Here is a 16262-nt window from a genome sequence, read left to right as displayed (position 1 = left end):
AGTCCTTATTACGCACACACGTCGTCTCAACTCGTTAGTACAGCGACCGTCTCGCTCGATGATATAACCAACACAACGACGATTCCACGCGATATAAACACACTCAAGGGAATAGCATCACAACACAAGCCAAAAATCCTAGTTAGTCCACCTACAAATAAGGCACTAACTATAACCCGTTCCGACCCGTTCACCTACAAGTCCCGCAACAAATAAGCACACACAAAAGTCTAAGTCTAGGCACCTACCACTTGTTGATATTACATATTAGTAAGTTTATTGAATAATTAAGTTGCTATTAAAATAAATACATATATAAAATATGTATATATGGTTTCTAAACCTAATTAATATTATATGTATGTTGCATTATATATAAAATATATAAATATTAAATAATCAATATGTGTTATAATATATATTAGATGTTATTAAATATTACATACTTACTAATATGTAATATCAACATATTAAACTTACTTACAAGTTAAAATATAATTATTAATATTATTAATACTTTTATTAAAATAAATATTAATATTAATATTAGTATTAATAATATTATTATATATAATATATAGATATGAAATTGATACATTGAATTTGTTATAATATTATTATTACTAATATTATTGTTATTATTATTAATATCATTATTATTAATTAAATTTATTACAATTATAATATTATTAAAAGTATTAATATATTTGTAAATTATCAAAATTTATGAATTATATATATACAGATATATACAATCAGATATATATAAATACATATACGTACCTAAAATACAATATATATACATATATATATACAGATAATTACATATTTTGTTTAATTTCACACATCATATGTATGAATACAATTCAGTTGCATATATCTATCAAGACTGTATATAATTTTGTTTTCTGTCTCCTTCTTGTTACATATACTTGTCAACCTTTATTCCATTAATGCAACTGGATATAAAGAATCAAACAAAATAGATTACAAAAATCAAATAAAGGATCAATTCTGTTTAATATCACCATTAAGCTTTCTTTTCTATCTCCAATTTGTTAAATATCCAAATCAAGAATCGTACGATTGAATTTGCAATCCCTTTCTATATATTTTTCTTTTCTGAGTGATTCTTCTGTCGACCCAATCAAAGCTACACAACAAACTGTAATTGAATCTTGTGCTGTATATATCGTACACGTATACATTATATATACCACCGAATGCAAAAAGAAATCAAACTTTATATTATTTCCTGTCCTTCCTACTCTGAATCGAGATCTTTTGTCGACAACCATTACTAAATAACAAAGAAGTTTAATGCTCTGTGTAATTGAGACTTATAAGTATTGATAAACTATATTTCGATTCCTATCTAACGGATATATATACATATATATCCTAACCTAATTGCAGATAAGACACATACATAAATGAAATATTTACAAACCATCGAGCCACCATCATAATGAACCAACCACCATGAGCATCAAAAACCATCACCATGTTATGATCGAGCCATTCCTCCTGTCTCGCCTTTTGTTTCCGCTACTTTGATCCTTGTGGCTACAAACCACTTCTGTTTTTCTTATCAGTTTCGATCAAACACCATACCACCACCTTACTTATTAATTATGTATCTTTTTTATTAAACCATCACAAACTTAAACCCATTACAACGAAACTCATTTAAATTTCTGTTTCGAATTAGCAACAAACTCCACCGCTGCCACAACTACCACTCGTCACCCTTAACCTCCCTTCACCACCATGGTTCCACCATCACTTCAACCATTCTCCATCAACACCCACAACCGTGATTATAATGTTCTCTGTTGCCTGCTTTTCGGGTTAAAAGAAAAGAAAATGAAGCTTGCTATGAATTTCTATTTCAACCTTTCATCCCCATCGACAACCACCATCACCCTACTCTCTCTCTCTCTCTCTTCTCTCTCTCTTCCAATATTTTTTTTCTTTCTTTCAACTCGCGATATATAAATCCTTCTTGTTTCTTGCTTCACTCTAAAACCACACCCATTGATCACCTTCAAAGGACACCACCACAAACCACCATATCATCAAAACCTTCTTGCAGCCATCCTTCTTATTCAAGTGATTGTTCTGCAGCTGCTACTTACGTTGTCTGTTTCAAATTGAGCCTTTTAAAAAAAGACAATATGGGTCATATATTTATAATCTAAAGATCGACAAAATGGGTGTATCAAAGTTACTCTATGAAGAGAATTATAAATGCGGAACACTAGTAACGAAATCCGAGCTTTATGCAGACAACCTTTAAAGAAATACTCCACTCCACTTACCTTTATATGTTAGTGGGTTACAAAGAATTTAGTCAATAAAGAAAGGTGTTGTTAGGTAATGCACGTGTAAAGGAATGGACCCATAAATAAACGTGAATTATTGCTTAACACACGCATCATTTTGAATCATGGTGGGTCGGTGATAATGTTAAATTAATAGGGTGAAGTGATTATAGAAGGATTAGCGAAGACAGAAAAGAAAATGATGATTTTACTGGAACCTTTTATCTTCTATAAATTTTGACTTCTACTTCTTAAATATACCTGGATACCGAATATTTTCTTTTTACAGCGTTAGGCCAGGTTCTTATTCATGTTTTGCTAGTTTGGGCGGTGAAGCTTTTATTTTGTTGTTGGGCCAACTAGCCTGTTTGGTATCGGGCCGTTATGGAGTTCTTGAGGCAACATAGGCCATGATTTGCAATCTATGAATTTCTGATTTCTTAATCGACGCCAACACACAATTATACAATGTTTAAGTGACGTAGATAATCAGGTTGGGAGGTAATGGTAATAAAAAATACATGATAAGGATAGTTTAAGTTTTATGATGATATATGGTGATCGAAATGGAGATGACAATTAAGCTAGAAAAGGATGATAAGATGATTTAATTATTATGTTAATATTTATAATGGAGATGATGATTACTGATTCGAGAACGATGATGATAGAAGTAAAAAGATGATATGATAGTATAGTGATGATGATGATGAAATGATTAAGGACGTGATCGTGTTCATGACAGTAACAGTTTAAGAATGACGATGACGATTCGAGTTCGATAATGTTCCATGATGATAATGGATGGTATAATTCTAATTATCAATATTATTATAGTAATTTTTATTATTATTATCATAAGTATTAGTATTATTATTATTATTAGTAAGTATCATTATGATTAAAACCAATATTGTTATGATTATTATCATTATTATTATAAACATCATTATTTCTAAAACTATCATTTTTAGCATTATTATGAAAGGTATCATTTTAATAAAAGTATTATTTTTATTAAAAATTATTATTATCAATATTATTAAAAATAACATTTTTTTAGTAAAATTATCATTTTATTACTATTGAGATTATTATTATTAATTTACTAAATAAATATTATATATATAAGAGAAATATATTACATATAACATAACTACATTGATATTTTTATAATAAATACTAATTATTTATCTAAAGTATATAAAGAAATAGAGTTAATTAACTTATTAATGAAACATATAAGTTACTAAAATAACAATTAAATCACTAATAATATAAAAATTTGTTCGATTACCATTACATGTGTTAATATACATAATTGAATATAGGTTCGTGAATCCGAGGCCAACCCTGCATTGTTCAGTATCGTCGTATACATATTTTTACTACAAAATATCGTATTGTGGGGTTCATTTGCTCCATTTTTAAATGCTTTTTAATATATATTTTTGGGACTGAGAATACATGCGCTGCTTTTATAACTGTTTTACGAAATAGACACAAGTACTTGAAACTACATTCTATGGTTGGATTATTATATCGGATATCACCCTTTTATCTTCGTAGCCTAAGAATTAGGGAACAGACCCCCTGATTGACGCGAATCCTAAAGATAGATCTATTGGGCCTAACAAACCCCATCTAGGTTATGGATGCTTTAGTACTTCGATTTTATATACAGATGAGTGTACCTGTATATTGGGGATATTCTAGATGCATTTGTTAATGTCGGTTACCAGGTGTTCACCATATGAATAATTTTTAATTCGCAGGTTATGCGTACTATTTTGTACTCGGGTTACGTGTACAATTAAATATCTGAAATCTTGTGGTCTATTAAAAATATGGAAATGATTATTATGATAAACTAATGAACTCACCAACCTTTTGGTTGACACTTGAAAGCATGTTTATTCTCAGGTATTAAAGAAATCTTCCGCTGTGCATTTGCTCATGTTAAGGATATTACATGGAGTCGTTCATGGCATACTTAGGACAGTACCTCACAATGGGACCAAATGTTGATGACTTCGTCCAGGTGGATTAGGACGGGGTATGACATTTCTTATCCCCAAAAACCATCAGTGGCTCTCCAACCACACGAGTAATACGAACGGATTTCTCATAACAGACAATTTCAGTACGATTTTCGGATAACCAATCCATACTAATAATAACATCAAAACTTTCTAGCTCAACCGGCACTAAGTCTACCTCAAAGTCTCTATCAAACAGTCTAATATTACACTTACGGTACAAAGTCTTACCAGTAAGCACCTTACTATCAGCTACCTCTGTAGCATAAATTTTGTCTAAATATTTAACGAGGTTTGATTTTAGGACTAAATTTATTGGAAACAAAACTTAAATCAGCCCCGGAATCAAAAAGTACGATAAATCATTGACCGAAAATTTACTAGTAACGAGTTTCGGGTTTTCCTCTACATCTCTGGAATTGATATTAAACGCTCTTCCACACGCGTTCTCTACTATCTTCTTCTTATCGGGACACGTATCACAAAAGTTTCCAGGCTTACCACACTCATAACAAACCTTTTAAGAACCACCATTCTTGGTCTTACCATTACCATTACCATTACCATTTTCCACCACCCGCAGCAGGAGGTGCACCATTTGGGATAACTACTTTACAATCCTTAGCTATATGTCCTTGCTTTAAACACCGATTACACATGTCCGAACAAAAACCTTCATGAGGCTTGTATCACCTCGGGAAAACTTGTTGATTATGATTATTGGAACTGGAAGTATTCTGTTTCTTCTGCTGATTCTGGTTTTGGTTCGGTTGTTGTCCCATTTTTTCTTACCTTCATCAGCTTTCTTAATTACCTCATCACTAGCTTCCCCCGACGAGGTTTTCTTTCCCCTTCTTAACACCTTATCATTCAACTTATGTGCCATAGCTATGGCAGCTTCAATAGTTTGGGACTCACTAGCTTCAACCCCGGTTTCAATCTGATCAGACAAACCATCAATATACGCCTCAATTTTGAGATCTTCAGAGGGATAAGTATTCGGACAAAGCAGAGTTAACTCAAAGAATCTTTGATCATAGGCATCAATGTCGGTGCCCTTCATTTTCAAATTCTTTAACTTAGTTTCTAATATCTTGAGCTCACCCCAAGGATGGTAGCGGGTGATCATTCTTTCCTTAAAGGCATCCCAGGTAAGATTATAAGCAACATCATTTCCAGAACTGTTAACAAGATTGTTCCACCAGGTTAGGGCACTCTCCTTCCGAGTATAACTGGCAAAACTAACTTTGTCCTCCTCACGGACCATGCTAACACGAAAGATAGATTCCAACTTTTTGAACAAGCTAGTGAGACCAATTGGCGCCTCAGTACCACTGAATTCTTGCGGTCTGCTAGCCATGAAAGTTTTATGGGAACACCCAGCTTGGTTGTTACCATTTCTATTAGCATTGGCCGCCATTATAGCAGCTATACCTTCAACAATCAATCGCTGCATACGAGCTTCGGGTGTCTCACGTGGAGGCATGATCTTCAAAACAAAATTACAAAACTGTTAGTACTAAGAATAATACTAGTGTTATAAATGGAATAGATCGGATATCAAAAAATTAACCATTATAATAATAGTCAATGAACACTAATGAGTAATATCATGATAGTTATGATAGTTATAGAAATAACCACAACATGCGTACATACATATGACAAAAATCATACTCCATACATAGCATCCAACATACATGAGCTATATTACACATATAATGTAACATGCCAAAAGCTACAACACCATAATATAGTTATGATAATGATAAATAAATAGATGATATAAATAAGATAACCATCCATAACATAAATGAAAATATATCACGACAAAATCCTCGATAAAAATGCCGTACATCCCAATGATGAATGTAAATAGGAAATAGGTCTATGAAATAAATAAATCATCCATGATCATATCATATCATATCTTCTTGGAGCGGGTATGATAAGCTGGTCCAGCATGAGGCTCCTCGGGAGTCTCATACCTCTTCAACTTATCCTTTACCACCTCCAACTCAACTTTGATGCCACAAATCTGATCCTTCAACGCCTTAAACTTCGCATCCACCTCGTGATCACGCTTACGGGTCTCAAACTCAACACCGTTCTTGAAGCTATCGAACTTAGCCATGTCACACTTAACTTCATCAATCACGTCCACATGCGGCAGAACACGCATGCAGTCACTCAAAGCATCAATACGGGTCTCTGGCTGGAAAGCTCGAGTCATATTGAGACATATAGTAGTTAACTAGATCATCAATACGAGGCTGATGAGCATGACGTTGAGCGGTAGAAGGAGAAATAGGAGCAGGAACAGAAGCGTTACTCGAAGCCGACATCTGCAAACAGGAAACACATACGAACATAAAGTGGTGAAATAAAAGTAAGTAACAAACTTATAAATATTCCTCATAGGAACCGAAGTGCATAATAATGCTATAACAAGAAAAATCGGGCTGTAAACTAGACTCTAATGCACCCTAAAGACCAAGGGTTGACCACATTAACGGCTCCGTCAAGTACCCTTAACGGCTTCGTCACTTGGTCCCATAGCTTGATCATCACTCTAATTGAATTTAATAAATAACATTGCATTCTTTATTTAAAAATGATTTCCTATAAAGGAAACCTGTCATAAATGTAAGTTTAGAAAAACCAACATAAGTAATTAACCAAAAGTTGACCAAAACCAAGTCAACAAACACCCACAATTTAAAGTAACCAAAATAGAATGCAAGTTTAATGTTTAACAAAAGCTGCCAACATGTATGCAGACTCTCTAAGCACAGCGGAAGCAATCAATCAAGTACCAGAGAAAACATGCGAGTAAACTGTCAACAAAAATGTTGAGTGAATTATAGGTTTAAATAACGTATAAGCTTTAGACCACAAGATTTCAAATGTTAGAAAACAAAAAAACATTATTCCATTAACACGTGAGCCACCTAGTAACCACTTAACCATTCTGTACCCTTAACATACAACAATATATACTGAACAAGTGTATCTTCAAAAATTATGAATTACTAATACATTTCGATTATAAATTACTAGCGCGGCTAGCACAAAATGGGGCTGGCAAGCCCGATAGATCTATCCATAGGATTCGCATTCACCAGTTGAAACCAGTGATTACAATTACTAGATTCGGGAATATTTTCGTTCAACTCACAATGAATAATTTAAATTAATTTCCACTTATGTCTAAAATGTAAAACAAAAGTTTCATGTAATCTCAACCCAAAAATACTTTAAAACAGTATGAAAAACGGGACTATAACTCACCTTAAGCAAACGATGCAAAAAGGAAACAAGTAGGTGAACAACAAAGGAAACTGATCAAGAATGATCACAACTCTGACCTAAAAATAAAGTAAGTCGATATAAATAACTAACTTAGGTCAAGTCTTAGTATGTTAACCATAGTGCTTGTTGTAGTAAAGCAAATAACAGCAATCAGTATGATTCGGTATGATCAGGACAATGTAAAACACGTACTTTCTATTTTTAGAAAGTTTCTATTTTTGGAAAGTTTCTATTTTTAGAAAAGTCAACAAAAGTCAACTGAAAGTCAAAGTCAACCCAAAAGCCTACTCATGTCATATCATAATAATATATGTTATAATATTATTTAAAATAATATTAGTATAAACTAGTTGATAATGCTAAAAATGATCATATATTTCAGAGCATTATCCTTCAAGAAAGACAACCTTTTAGTTGCAATTGTTCTATTTACAAGTGATATTCGTTTAAATAATAAAAGGTGAAGACAAAATACAGATTCGACGATTTGAAGACGCAAACGACCAAAAAGCTAAAAAGTTCAAAGTACAATCCAAGTGGTTCAAATTATTGGTGAGAAACGTCTAAAAATTATAAGAGTACAAGCCGCAAAATGCAAAGTACAAGATATTAAATCGTACGAAAGGACGTTCGAAAATCCGGAACCAAGACATGAACCAACTATCAACGCGCGACTCAACGAAACTGAAAGTACAAGTCAACTATGCACATGAATATAATATAATATATATATAATTATATAAAATTATATATATTATATTATACTATTAAAAACCGTCGGCAAACAACAACAACAACAATACCCAATCCCGCGCCTGCGAGGTATGGGGGAGGTCAGATGTAGACAATCCTTCCTCTACCCTAGAATAGAAGAGAAGTTGTTTCTTTAACCACGAGTCAAGAAAAGGGATTCTCCACCCACAGAAAAAGAAATTCATCCCCCTCTCTACTTCAGGGTAGAGAGATTGCTTCCGTGAGGACCTCCGGCTAGAAAACGAGGAAAAAATGAAATAAAATAAAAAAAATTGAAATAAAATAAAAAGAAAAAAGAAAAAATAAATAAAATATAGACGCCATGAAAATGGTAGAATCGAATTTTCATGGGTTTTAAAGCCTGCCTGGAAATCAATATAGGCTCTAAGCGGCAGTCAAGACGCCACTAAATCGACGCTTGTCGTTGCCTCAATAAATATAGCCAAAGGACCTTGTGGACAGCAACTCGAGGGGCATGCTAGGTGGAAGTTGTTGCGCAAGCGAAGAGCCAACCACCCGTAGCAAACCAAAAACCACTCATGCACCTTTACGGTAGACACTCCCGAAACCACCCAGCTAAAACAAAGTGAAATGAGCTGTCCCAGGTGGCCATGTGATCGCATGGCCTGGAGGAGTAAAATCCATGCGATCGCATGGCAGTAAAGTCATGGCCAGGTCTATAAATTAGAACGAAATTCGGACGAGAGAGTACACCATATCCTACTGATATCACTCTCTCTCAAATATATATATTTATTTTATAATTATAATTTTAATATTTAGTTAATAATAATAAGGTTATAGTGGCGAATGTTTTAAGTTTGTAAGCCGAAATTCTGTCCGTGTAACACTATGCGATTAATACTCATTGTAAGTTATGTTCAACCTTTTTAAATTAATGTCTCGTAGCTAAGTTATTATTATGTTTATTTAAGCCGAAGTAATCATGATGTTGGAGTAAATATTAAGACTAGGTTATTGGGCTTTGGACCATAATTGGGGTTTGAACAAAAGACCGACACTTGTGGAAATTGGACTATGGGCTATTAATGGGCTTTATATTAATTAAATGATATCTCGTTGATTTAATATAGAGATTTATAATTTGACGTGTTTATATATAACCACATACGCTTGCCTGGGTACGGTGGGCGGGATATCTATAAATACTAATAATTGTTCATTTAACCGGACACGGGAATAGATTAATAGTCAATGGACTCATTAAAATAGGGGTAGATTACGTACAAGGACACTTGGTGTAATTGTTAACAATGTATTAAAACCTTGGGTTACACGCAGTCGATAACCTGGTGTAATCATTAACAAAGTATTAAGACCTTGTTACAGTTTAAGTCCTCAATTAGTTGGAATATTTGACTTCGGGTATAAGGGTAATTTGACGAGGACACTCGCACTTTATATTTATGACCGATGGACTATTATGGACAAAAACCAGATGGACGTATCGAATAATCCAGGACAAAGGACAACTAACCCATGGTAATAAATTAAAATCAACACATCAAACATCATGATTACGGAAGTTTAAATAAGCATAATTCCTTTAATTTATATCTCATCGTACTTTTATTTACCGTCATTTTATTTATCGTACTTTAAATTACTGCAATTTTATTTATCACACTTTTATTTATCGTCATTTACTTTACGCTTTAAATTAAGTTATATTTTTATTTAATATTTTACATTAGGTTTTAATTGTGACTTAAGTTCTAAAATCGACAAACCGGTCACTAAACGGTAAAAACCCCTTTTATAATAATAATACAACTTATAAATATATATATATATATATATATATATATATATATATATATATATATATATATATATATATATATATATACAAATATAGTTTAAAATACATACAATGTTAAACTCAGCTAACTCCCTGTGGAACGAACCGGACTTACTAAAAACTACACTACTCTACGATTAGGTACACTGCCTATAAGTATTGTAGCAAGATTTAGGTATATCTATTCAATAAATAAATAAATAACTTGTGTAAAATTGTATCGTATTTAATAGTATTTCGTAGTAAAATATAATCTATTTCGTGCTACACCTCGCACACATCACTAGTCATATCATAAGTTTAATGAAATTAAATTGAATTATAAGTTAATATAAGTTTAAATGATATAATAGATATAACATAAGTAATTAATTAATTAATTAATTAAATATTAGTCATATCATAAGTATTATTAATTAATAATGAATTATTAATCATAACATAAGTATCTTAAATAAATTATGAAATGTTACACATATCATAAGTATTTTATTATAATTACTAAACCATAAGTATTTAATAATTAATTTGTATCATAATTAATTAATAACTAAGTCTTATAATAAATAAATAAGTAATTAATCTTTATTATAAGTCTTGATAAAATAATCTTATATCATAAGTTTTATACTTATTATAAGTCTTCCATTAAATTATTAAATCATAAGTTTAATTATAGTAATACTTAAATAATAATATAAATGTTAAATGATATAATAAATATATATCATAAGTATTAATTAATAATAATACTTTTATAACATAAGTATTTTAATAATAATGAAAATCATTTTTTATATACCTAAGTTAAATTTTATAACCATAAGTTTCATTAAAAATTTGTCGGGTCATAACTTGAGAATACTCAAGTAACGAGTAGTTACTTCATAGTCATCATCAACTTTATTTTCGTTTTGGAAAATTTGGAAGTTGTACAAACTTGCCCCTAAATAAGTAACGCGTAGTTATAAAAACCCCCTTTTATAATAATAATAATACTACTTATATATATATATACATACATATATATATATATATATATATATATATATATATATATATATATATATATATATATATATATATATATATATATATATATATATATATATATATATATTTATACAAATATAGTTTAAAATACATATAGCGTTAAACTCAGCTAGCTCCCTATGGAACGAACTGGACTTACTAAAAACTACACTACTCTACGATTAGGTACACTGCCTATAAGTGTTGTAGCAAGGTTTAAGTATATTCATTAAATAAATAAATAAATAAATAAATAACTTGTGTAAAATTGTATTGTATTAAATAGTATTTCGTAGTAAAATATAATATATTTCGTACTACACCTCGCACACATCAAGTATTTTTGGCGCCGCTGCCGGGGACGCCATAAAATGCTATAATAAAAAAATCTAGTTTTTAAGCTATTTTTGTAAAAATATATTTACATAAGTTTTAAATATTAAAAAAAATATAAAAACATAAAAAAAAGAAAAATATATTTCTATATTTTTAAGTATTTAAATTAAAAAGTTTATATTTTAGAGTTATAAAACTAATAAGTAATATATTTTTATATAAAATTAATAAGTTTATATTTATATTTTATATAAGTTAAACTCAGAAAAAAACAAATTAAAAGTAATCGGGTCGTACTGTAGAAGCCCAAATATCTGGCCTGGTATCCGTCCCCATGCGACCGCATGAAAATCTTACACTCAATCCATGCGATCGCATGGATTGATTTGACAGGTCCGGTACCTTAGACGGCAGAATTAGGGTTATGTTTTTAATATAATTATTACTTAATTAATTTAGGGTTTTAATTTAAATATTATTAATTTGTATTTAGTTTTATTTATAATTTGTAATATTAATTGTTATTATTATTAAATATATAGAATAATATTTTTATAATATAAAAATAATATTTTTATAAAAATAAGTAATCTTATCAATTTGTGTTTCTTATTATAAATTGTATATTTTTATCATTTAATCGTAATTTGTATACTTATTGTTCGTAATTAGTTTTAAACTTAACATTTGCCGTAGTTAATTTATATTTCTAGATTTTTAGGCTTTGCCGTAAAATCCCTTAAATGCTTTTTCTTTAGATTAAGATTTAGGCACTTTAGAATTTTACGACGTCACTTATCACTTTAGTATTTAATAGATTTTAGTGCCTTTTTAAGTAATTGCCGTTTTGGATATAGAATTCCTTTTAAGCTTTAATATCTTTAGATGCAAGTTTTAATATTTAGTTTTTAGACTTTTAAGTTCCGACGCTCAACTTTCTTATTTTTATTTTTCGACCTTTTATTTTTCGACGTTTTTCGACGCACTCTTTTTCTTTCTCATTTCTACGCTCTAGTTTTTAGGACATAGAATTCTCTATATCTTCTTCAAAATTTCGAAAAGAAAAATTATTTTAAGCGGTTAAATTGATAAACATCCAAAATTTTCTGGTTCGTAGTAATAGTTGGATTTGTTAATGGCGAGTTGTGGGCTTCTGATTTAAAGGGTCCTGGCTACCTGCTGCATCTATTGGCTATTCGAAACGTGGGCAAAATCAGAAAAGTCTATTAATTTAATTACTTATATAATTTTTTTATTTTTATAACTAATAGGATATTCAGTGAATGCACCGTGCATAACGTTCACCACCTTTCATACGTTCACCACCTGTAACTCGATCAAGACATCTAGCCAACATTGTCGCCGTTGATTTTTCTTTAGAATCGTCATCTAGTCAACCAAGTACTCCAATTCAAATTTCTGATAAACCATTTTTTGAACCCGACCAAACAATTGAGAACCCAGAGGATATTCAAGGACAATTCAGAGATCCTGAACCACTAATCATTCCTCCTGAACCACAAATCATTCACCCAGAGATTGTCGAGGAAGAAACCATTAAATCAGAATCCTCTAGTGATTCAGATTCAACAAATTCAATCATGGAAAATCAGGAACCTCATATAATGGAAGATCGAATGAGAGTTACACGCACGGGCCAAGGTCATTCCATTATTAAGCCAGATGTTAATGCGCCAGATTATGAAATCAAACGACAAATCCTACACAAGGTAACTAATCAATGCCAATATAGTGGTACGCCAAAAGAAGATCCAACGTGAAATGTCCCGTTCATATTGATTATAAACGTTCCATATTAATTGATTTCGTTGCGAGGTTTTGACCTCTATATGAGACGTTTTTCAAAGACTGCATTCATTTTTAAAACAACCATAACCTTTATTTTATCAATAAAGGTTTCAAAAGAATTACGTAGATTATCAAATAATGATAATCTAAAATATACTATTTACACAAGACCATTATATAATGGTTTACAATAGAAATATATTACATCGACATATGTTTCTTGAATGCAGTTTTTGCATAATATCATACAAATAATGACTCCAAATCTTGTCCTTATTTTAGTATGCAACAGCGGAAGCTCTTAATATTCACCTGAGAATAAACATGCTTTAAACGTCAACAAAAATGTTGGTGAGTTATAGGTTTAACCTATATATATCAAATCGTAACAATAGACCACAAGATTTCATATTTCAATATACATCCCATTCATAGAGATAAAAATCATTCATATGGTGAACACCTGGTAACCGACATTAACAAGATGCATATATAAGAATATCCCCATCATTCCAGGACACCCTTCGGATATGATATAAATTTCGAAGTACTAAAGCATCAGGTACTTTGGATGGGGTTTGTTAGGCCCAATAGATCTATCTTTAGGATTCGCATCAATTAGTAGATCAGTTTAATAATTCTTAGGCTACCAAGCAAAAGGGGCATATTCGGCTTCGACCATTCACCCATATAATGTAGTTTCATTTACTTGTTTCTATTTCGTAAAACATTTATAAAACTGCATGTATTCTCATCCCAAAATATTAGATTTTAAAAGTGGGACTATAACTCACTTTCACAGATTTTTACTTTGTCGGGAAATAAAACTTGGCCACTGGTCGATTCACGAACCTATAACAAATATGTACATATATATCAAAGTATATTCAAACTATATTTACAACACTTTTAATACATTTTGATGTATTAAGTTTATTAAGTCAGCTGTCCTCGTTAGTAACCTACAACTAGTTGTCCAACGTTAGATGTATAGAAAAAAATTGATATATATTATCTTGAATCAATCCATGACCCAGTGTATACACGTCTCAGGCTACATCACAACTCAAAGTATATATATTTTTGGAATCAACCTCAACCATGTATAGCTAACTCCCACATTACTGCATATAGAGTGTCTATGGTTGTTCCAAATAATATATACACATGGGTCGATATGATATGTCAAAACATTTGCATTCGTGTCTATGGTATCCCAAGATTACATAATATATTAGAATACATGTATAATACAATATAAGTTAGCCAGGATATGATTAATATAGATTTGTTACCAATTTTCACGTTGCTACAACAAGAAAAATTATCCAATCTTGTTTTACCCATAACTTCTTCATTTTAAATCCGTTTTGAGTGAATCAAATTTCTATGGTTTCATATTGAAATCTATTTTATGAATATAAATAGAAAAAGTATAGGTTTATAGTCAGAAATATAAGTTACAATTCGTTTTTGTAAAGGTAGTCAATTCAGTCGAAAGAACGACGTCTAGATGACCATTTTAGAAAACATACTTCCACTTTGAGTTTAACCATGATTTTTGGATATAGTTTCATGTTCATAAGAAAAATCATTTTCCCAGAAGAACAACTTTTAAATCAAATTTTATCATAGTTTTTAATTAACTAACACAAAACAGCTCACGGTGCTACTACGACGGCGTATGTCCAGTTTTACAGTGTTCTTCGTGTTTCCAGGTTTTAAATCATTAAGTTAGCATATAATATAGATATAGAACATGTGTTTAATTGATTTTAAAAGTCAAGTTAGAAGGATTAACTTTTGTTTGCGAACAAGTTTAGAATTAACTAAACTATGTTCTAGTGATTACAAGTTTAAACCTTCGAATAAGATAGCTTTATATGTATGAATCGAATGATGTTATGAACATCATTACTACCTCAAGTTTTCTGGATAAACTACTGGAAATGAGAAAAATGGATCTAGCTTCAAAGGATCCTTGGATGGCTTGAAAGTTCTTGAAGCAGAATCATGACACGAAAACAAGTTCAAGTAAGATTTCCACTCAAAATAAGATTGTTATAGTTATAGAAATTGAATTAAAGTTTGAATATGAGTATTACCTTGTATTAGAAAGATATCTTACTGTAAATAATAAATATTTCTTGAGGTTGGATGATCACTCTACAAGATTGGAAGTAAGCTAGCAAACTTGGAAGTATTCTTGATTTTATGAAACTAGAACTTGTAGAATTTATGAAGAACACTTAGAACTTGAAGATATAACTTGAGAGAGATTAATTAGATGAAGAAAATTGAAGAATGAAAGTGTTTGTAGGTATTTTTGGTAATTGGTATATGGATTAGATATAAAGGATGTGTAATTTTGTTTACATGTAAATAAGTCATTAATGATTACTCATATTTTTGTAATTTTATGAGATATTTCATGCTAGTTGCCAAATGATGGTTCGCACATGTGTTAGGTGACTCAAATGGACTGCTAAAAGCTGATCATTGGAGTGTATATACCAATAGTACATACATCTAAAAGCTGTGTATTGTACGAGTACGAATACGGGTTTATACGAGTAGAATTGTTGATGAAACTGAACGAGGATGTAATTGTAAGAATTTTTGTTAAGTAGAAATATTTAGATAAGTGTCTTGAAGTCTTTCAAAAGTGTATGAATACATATTAAAACACTACATGTATATACATTTTAACTGAGTCGTTAAGTCATCGTTAGTCGTTACATGTAAGTGTTGTTTTGAAACCTTTAGGTTAACGATCTTGTTAAATGTTGTTAACCCATTGTTTATAAAATCAAATGAGATGTTAAATTATTACAT

This window comes from Rutidosis leptorrhynchoides, chromosome 6, assembly GCF_046630445.1.
Source record: "Rutidosis leptorrhynchoides isolate AG116_Rl617_1_P2 chromosome 6, CSIRO_AGI_Rlap_v1, whole genome shotgun sequence".
NCBI classification, from domain to species: Eukaryota; Viridiplantae; Streptophyta; class Magnoliopsida; order Asterales; family Asteraceae; genus Rutidosis; species Rutidosis leptorrhynchoides.
The sequence above is the reverse complement of the archived record's forward strand: the minus strand, read 5'-3'. Positions refer to the sequence as shown.